At 49.5% G+C, this 7921-nt stretch overlaps 1 pseudogene; it reads left to right on the forward strand.

Moving 5' to 3' along the window:
• The first annotated feature begins 378 nt into the window (after positions 1 to 378).
• Positions 379 to 1594, forward strand: LOC149357416 (uncharacterized; annotated as a pseudogene).
• Positions 1595 to 7921: the final 6327 nt, after the last annotated feature.

Consider the following 7921-nt stretch of genomic DNA (forward strand, 5'->3'; position numbering starts at 1 on the left):
CATCGACGGAGTAATACGTAGTAGTCCGTAGTAGCCAATAGTCCGCGCGTATTTTTATTTCTTCGGGCTTATTTTGCGGCTATATTATCTGCGAATGAAACTATTTATTCATGGAAACCTAAAAAACAAAATAAAGCGAAAGCAAAGCCTCCACGGGACTGAGTGAAAGGCGCTCCACGCGTTGGTCGACTCCGCCCACCGTACGAGGCAGAATTAAAAAAAAAGGCGGGAGCCGGACGTTAATTCGTTTTAATTGGGGAAATCGGCCACACAGGGCAATAAGTCACTGCTTCTAAGAATGCTAGGAACGAGTGGATCGAGTTCCCGCGGCAAAAAGACATGTTCAGAATCCTCTTCAGTGCACCTTTAAGGGCAGTCATGGACTGGCGAAAGCTGCGTAAGATGGACCTGATCTCCTTATCTGGAGAATTAGGGACTCATTGCGGGGAAACAATGAAGAAACTGCAGGTTGTCAGTGCGATAGAGGACCTCGGTTTTGAGGACGAGGAGATAGTGGAGCACTGGGAGGAAATAAAAAGAAAAGAGGAGTTAGAGGAACAAAAAAGAAAAGAGGAATTGGAGGAACGAAAAAGAAAAGAGGAATTGGAGGAACGAAAAAGACAAGAAAAATTGGAATTGCAGGAGCGAATAAGAAAAGAGGAGTTAGAGGAACAACAGAGGAAAGATGAGGTGGAGCTAGAAAGGAAGCGACTTGAGGTGAAGCTAGCTGCAGCTCAGGCAGAAGCAGCAAATGCCGGCACGGCCTCTGCTGTGAGCAGTCAGTCATCGAAGCCGCCCAAAATGAAAGACCTTCTGTCACCTTTCAAAATGGGCGAAGATGTCGGGCTGTTCATTGTAAACTTTGAGCGCACGTGCGAAAACCAAAAATTTCTTCGCACAACTTGGCCTCAATACCTTTCGACGGTTCTGCCATGTGAGGCTGCCGACGTGCTTGCTCGGCTAAAAGGCGGATGATTACGGTAAAGTGAAAGCCACCTTGCTGAAAAAGTACCGCCTGGTAGACGACGCCTTCCTTCGACGGTTCAGAACCACGGGGAAGCGGCCGTCTGAGTCATTCCCAGATTTTGCCTACTATCTTAAGGCAAATCTGATCGAATGGCTCAATGGCGCGGAGGTTTATCAGGACCGTGACAAAGTTGTGGCAGAAATCTGTCTAGAACAATTTTACAATTGTCTAAATGAGGAAACGCGGCTCTAGGTGCAAGACAGGCCCGAAAAGAAAAGCTTAGAGCGCGCCGCCGAACTCGCAGAAGAGTTCCAGGTCAGGCGCGAAACAGGAAAGGAAAGCTTACGGGCAGGAACAAAGCCCTAAGGGGAGTTCAGGAGGCGCCCAGTGCGGAACGAGAATAGAGCGGCCCCGCCGAGGGTAGAGAAAGGGGCAGATGAGGAGAACCGCGAAAAAGACTCGGTTGGTAGAAATGACGCGGACAAAGAAAAAAAAGAGAAGGATCGTGCTAAAGCCTTCGAGGCGAGCATACCAGCAGTCTGTTTCCGCTGTAACGAGCCAGGGCATATCGCGAGTGGCTGTCGAAGGACTAGGCTGGTTTTTTCGCTCACTACTCTCGACGAGTAAAATATGCGCCTACTAGAGCCGTACATGCGCGAAAGGACAGAATGAGCGACGGTGTCGCGTCCTGGGCGACTCCGCCGCCACAATGAATGTAATGCACCCTTCGTTCGTTTCACCGAAAGATTTCACTGGGGAAAACGCGTGGATCCGGCAGGTGGCCCAGGAGGGCAGTGTCTGTCTGCCGGTCGCGTGCGTCACCATTGAGGGCCGGTTTGGGGTGCTGCCACGGTGTAAGAATATATTTAGGTGTTGACACTGGCCGCCCGCCGCGGCGGAGAGCGCGCACAGATTGTGTTCGCCCTCTAGTACATGCGCCGAGCGCAGCGGCGCGGGGGCGCTGCGGAGCAGAGGCCTCTAGAGGCCCTTAGGGTGCCTCGATGCGCTGGCATCGAGGCACCCTAGAGGCCCTTCGCTTTCGGTGCGGCAAGCGGCGTGCCCAGAGCCGTATATTCCCTTCTCCGGCGTGCCCTGCTTTAGGTGCCCTTTTAGGCTGCGTTGGTCGATGTTTTGGGCTGAGAGAGTGCATCACAAGCTGTGAACACCACGATCTCAGCTTCCACGTCGTCAGCTTCCATCGTGGACGAGCAAATTTTGCTAGAACTAGCTTTTTGTGTCGCGGTTTGGCACAAGCGGATTGACAGTTGTGGAAACGCACGTGGTGGCGCGGGCCGACGCCATGGACGGTCGTCGCGGCCTATGTGCATTGTGTCTGTGATCTGTTGTTTGTTGCTGTGACACACCTGTCAACTTCAGCCGGGTCCAGAAGTCTGCTAGACGCAATTATGGGTAAGAAGTGCTTCGTACCCAACTGCAGTTCGGGCTACCGGAGTTGTCCGGATCAAGTTTCACTTTTTAAAGCTCCGTCGGAGCCTGCTCGCTTAGAACTTTGGCGCCGGGCAATTCCCAGAGCAGATAGGATATTGCAACCGAGCGACCACGTCTGCGCGAAGCACTTTCCCGAGCATATGATATCAAAATCGTACTATGCCGAGTTCAATGGCAAGGTACTTTTAAATGTACCGAAGAAGATCCCGGTGCTGTCGGCGAATGCTGTGCCCAGTATTTTTCCCGGGTGTCCGAAATATCTGACAAAACCGACAAGGTCAAGAAAGCCTCCTAGAAAACGACAGTCTACGGCCACGTGTGGCGATCAGTCAAGCAAGCGGCCCGCTCCCGCCGCTGTCGCACTGCCCGTTGGGACGGTCTGTGAAAAACAAAAAGGCACCGATCCATCATCGAGCCCTCAGAAGAAACTGCAGACATGTGAGTGGAGTGATCAAGGAACGTGCCCTTCTCCCACCATGGAACTTGGAGGCACCTCCTCAAGTGCCACCTCCGTCTTCCTTGGCGTTCATGACGTTAAGGTTTGTTCTCTTCTGCACTGCTCCGGGTACTTAATATTCTAGGTGCTTAGTGTTCCCTGTACATAACTTTCTGCTAACCGTATCGGTCCTCCCGGCATGCCATAGATACCTATAGGTGCCCCTGGATAACGAGATACAGTTGCTTGCAATACAGGTTAATAGTAACTGCCCAGCCCAGGACATTAAATAATTTAGCTGTTGTTAACATACAGCATGATTAAGCCCTTAGCTTTTGAAGCAGTCCGCGAAACTTTTGCCTGTAGCTTTTTGGGTTTGGCTGCTTTTGATAGTAGCATATGTTTTATAACGATACCTTAAATCCATTTCCACTGATATAATTTCTCTCATTTTTCGTCAGGACAACCGCACGAGTCCACATCAGGGTGGTCCAGATGGATTGTGTCACGTCCAGACTGAAGCACCATTGGCAGCATGCAGCAGCCTCGGATTAGTCGAGGAAAGTCACGAGGGAGTGTCTGTCAGCGGCCAAGATGAAAAGGAACCGCTCACATTTTCATGTTTCTCGAGTTATGTATCTAGCATTCAACTTCCAGGAACCTCGTGGGCAACACAAGTTGTTGATAGCTTTGGTGTGGAGGCTGTAGTCTTCACGGAAGTGGCTTTGGCGAAGAAACGCGACCAGGCACCTTTCCTGAGGAAGTCATTAGATGCTACAGTTTCATCCAGCGGAATGCTGTCACTGGGTGCCTTCATTTATGGTCACCCTATAACTATCAACGCCATAAGCGGCGATGTTGTTCCATGCGGCCTAAGCGACTTGGAGAGTGTGATTCACAAGTTTCACAACCTGCACGTATGCGCTGGGGGCCCCGGTGGTGAGATGTACCACAACATCCAACCCGAGTGTGCATATATCGACGCATGTGGCGTGTGGCGGCACAGAAACTGCATGTAATTTTTTGAACAAGCAAGTTGCGACCGTTGCGAAAGATTGAAAGACACACTCCGGATACATTACTCCCGTATGAAGAAGAGAGGAGAAATGAAGCACATTCGTCTTTTAAGCAGCCCTTCCAAAAAAGCCCGCATTGACCTTTTGCGGAAGGCAAGAATTTCCTGCTACAGGTCCAAAGTGCGACTTCTAAAAGGAAAAAAAAAGCTTGAGGCGGAACTGAGCAAATGCAAAGCCAAGCTTAAACAATTAAGTGATGAAACACTTGACCGCATTTCTCGTGATGCGAACCTTACTGAGGCACAGCAGCTTGTGTTAAAGGAATGTGTGGCTGCTGGCAAGACTGGTTCTAAGAAGGGACGACGATACTCGGACAGCTGGATCCTGCTTTGCTTGCTCCTTCATATCAGGTCACCAGCAGCCTACAGGTTCCTGATGGAAAACGAAGTGCTCGCATTGCCGTCAGTCCGAACAATACGCCGGTATGTCTCTATGGTGGGATTTAAGTCGGGATTTGACAGCAAGTTCTTTTCTGCTCTGAAAAGGAAAATAGAAAAAATGGACGACTTCAAGCGACATGGGATTATCATGTTCGATGAAATGCAGGTTAGAAAAAGTAAACGTGTCAATTCTCGCACGATGACATATGTAGGGCTGGCAACAGACGCTGGAAACGCTGATGAGCTCGCTGATCACGCCCTCGTTTTCATGTTCTGTCCTTTTGGCGATAGCTACGCTCAACCTATAGGGGTGTTCGCAGCAAAAAATGCAACCAAAGGCTCCATTCTCGCTCAGTTGCTTCTCCAAGCTATTGTGATGCTCGAAGAAGCCGGTGCAAAGATTCATGGGTTTGTCTGTGATGGCGCGTCAACAAACAGGAGCATGTGGAATATTCTAGGTGTTAATGGAAGCCTCAAGGAGAGCTGCAACTCGTTCACGCACCCAGTTGACCCTGAAAGAAAAGTTTTTGCGTTTTCTGACACTCCACACTTGTTTAAGTGTGTGAGAAATAGACTTAAGCAGCAGCGATACTTGAAAAACGAAGGACAGTGGATCAAGTGGGAGTACTATGCTGAAGTCTACAAGGAAGACGTTGCCAACGCGGGGGGCCTAAAAGTCTGCCCGAAAATAACGCACTCTCACATATACCCGAGTAACTGTGAGAAGATGTGTGTGAAGTTAGCCACCCAAGTCTTTAGCCGCTCCATGGCGGCGGGTATTCAGTTTTATCGGGAACAAGGTATCCGCAAACTCATAGGCAGCGAGAAAACTCAAGAATTCACGTTGTTTTTAAACAATTTGTTTGATGCACTGAACAGGCGATTTACAGCAGAAGGGATCACAAGGAACAGCCGAGACCTCGCAATTCTCAAGCATGGAATTGACTGGCTGGACAGCTGGGAAAGAGAACTGGAAAGTGGCAACATTATAAAAGACATGTTCTTGACAAAGAGCACTTGCGAGGGACTTCGAGTCACATTGAAGTCCACTTTGGATCTTTGTGAGGTGCTGTTTGATTGCCACAACTTCAAATATGTCCTAACCAACAAAATGAACCAAGATCCTATCGAGCGGTTCTTTGGCAAAATACGGTTGGCAGGAAGCCAGAATGATCACCCTTCGATGCCCACCTTTATGCAGCTTTACCAGACGCTGTCGATCTACAGTATCCTTAAACCTCCGAAGTATGGCAATTGCAATTGCATCTTCGAAAAAAAAAACGTAGCGCGAAACACAAGACACAGGTAAGGTGAAGACAGGACACGAGCGCTCGTGTCCTGTCTTCACCTTACCTGTGTCTTGTGTTTCGCGCTACGTTTTTTTTCGAAGATGCAATTGCTCCGACTAGCCCAGTTTAGCTTACTTGGGCAATTGCAAAGTCGTCGAGGGTGAGGAACCATTGCTGGATGCGTCATATTTCAGGGCCCTCATTAGAACAGACGACAAAGTGGCATCATGTCCTGGATTCATCAATCAAATTAAAGAAAAGCTAGACGATCTAGTTTCAGTAGAAGACTGGGAATGTGAAGATATCGTTCGGAAACACAAATCAGACGGAGGGCAAATTACAGACTGCATACTTTATTATGTCACCGGTTTTTTGTGCAGAAAGATGCGAAGAGTTACCAGCTGCGCTGCTTGCTTGTCAGCCTTCAGCGTAAAAAATAATTCTTTTGCTGAAGCAGCTCTAACAAATGTGAAGACCAGAGGGGGTCTTACCCACCCTAACGTCAACATATTTGACCTTCTAAAGCATACGAAGCGGTTTTTTGTTGACTATGCAGACTGCCACACGGTGTACTGGGACACCATAGACGCAGTGATAGATACATACACGATGACATTCCCATGTGCTGATCACAAGGAAGAAGTACTCGCACAGCTCCTCCACTATTACGTCAGCATGCGTATGAGGCAGCATTGTAAGCACACCAATGCAGTCATGACAAAGCAGTGTCAAGAAAAAAAGAAACAGGCCAAGCTGTGCTCATCCTAGATGATAGAGGATGATTCGCTCAGTGTATCGTCCAAATAAACGAATGCAGTGATCATCACAATTGCAGTCACGGTCTTGGCTCTTGATTACACGAAAGTAGCCCAGTAGGTTGTGATTCACTGTGTTTTGTGCGTAACCTAGTGACTACAGGAAATCACATCTCTCAGAGAGGATAATTGTAGTAATAAATTTGTTTGTTCAACAGAATGGCTATTCAGGCCGCATTTGAGCAAAAAAAAAGCAAATTGTGCTGTTAATGTCCCGAAGGGGCATATGGGCATTAATAGATGCCGCAATGGAGGGCTCCAAACTTAGACCACATGGGATTCTTCACATCACACAGCACACGGGCACCTTTTGCGTTGTTTCGCGGCCACCGCAGCCGGCATTACACCTACGTTCTCGGGCCTAGTGCTAGAGACAACCACTCAGCATCGTCGGTGCCGACCTGAGGGATAAGATTGGCAGAAACAACGCCAGTGGCATTTCCAGTAACTATTTGCGTTTCGCGTACCTAATTGTGGACTGCACTTGCTATTAAAAAGCCGCAAATGCACACTTGGATTTTTGTATTGGTCCCGGCGTTCGCGTGTATAGCGGCAGTGGCGTTCTGCAATACAGCACAAGAGCGCGGGTTCTATTCGTGGCTGCGGAGTAAGTATTTCTGATGCAGGTGAAATGCGGAAACGTCCTTGAGGTTTCTGTGCAAATTAAAGAACTCCAGGTGGCCGAAGTTAACCATGTTCTCAACACGGCGGTCATCTCGCAGCATTGGCGCAATACACTGCTCAAGCAATGTTTGAATGTACGCGTAGGCTCTTCAGGCCAAATGTGGGCGCGTTGAGTCCGACCTTTTATATTTAAGAGGCAGTGTAGTTAACTATGCTCACAGCAGTCGTGCGGATGAACGGAAAAAAAATTTGCTATGAACGCATTTCGATAACGAGCTCGGAAGCAGCACAGGGCTGCGTCCTCGCTGCTGTTCCGCCCATTCATGCAGTCTCAGCAAGAAAAACACGAAGTAGCCCAAAATTATTTGGTGTCGACAGCAGTTTCAATCCTTCGTTGTCTTGCCGCACTTCACAAAGCACGCGTACACGCAGCGGCACCGAAAGATCCCGTGGCATCTGCATTACGGCTGCCGAAGCTCGGCGACTAGGGGCCCCTAGAGTTTCTGTATATGCTCCCTTTGGGGCCCCGGGTGCGTAGCGCCATCTGTCAGCGTTCGAGAGAAGCGCAGGGAGCGGCGAACAAGTCCTGGTCGCGCCGCCGAGCGCAGTGTCAACACCTAAATGTATTCTTACACCGTGGGTGCTGCATACCGAAGCGGCGGTGTCAGTGACCTTGCCGGAGCAGTGTCCCTACCTTTTTCCAAACCGCTGGGAGGACGAGCTAAAGAAGAGGGGCCTGAGTTATGGCGACCACTCCGTGCACGAGCTGACGCGTTCCAAGGACCACGAGATCGCGGCCCAGTTGAGCCCAGGGAGTAATACCCCCGTCACACGGCCAGTTTCAATGGCCATCGAGTCGAGGGCCATCGAGATTTTCAATCGTTA

This window comes from Amblyomma mixtum, chromosome 3 (genome assembly GCF_055824585.1).
Source record: "Amblyomma mixtum isolate Tamu chromosome 3, ASM5582458v1, whole genome shotgun sequence".
In the NCBI taxonomy this organism is placed as follows: domain Eukaryota; kingdom Metazoa; phylum Arthropoda; class Arachnida; order Ixodida; family Ixodidae; genus Amblyomma; species Amblyomma mixtum.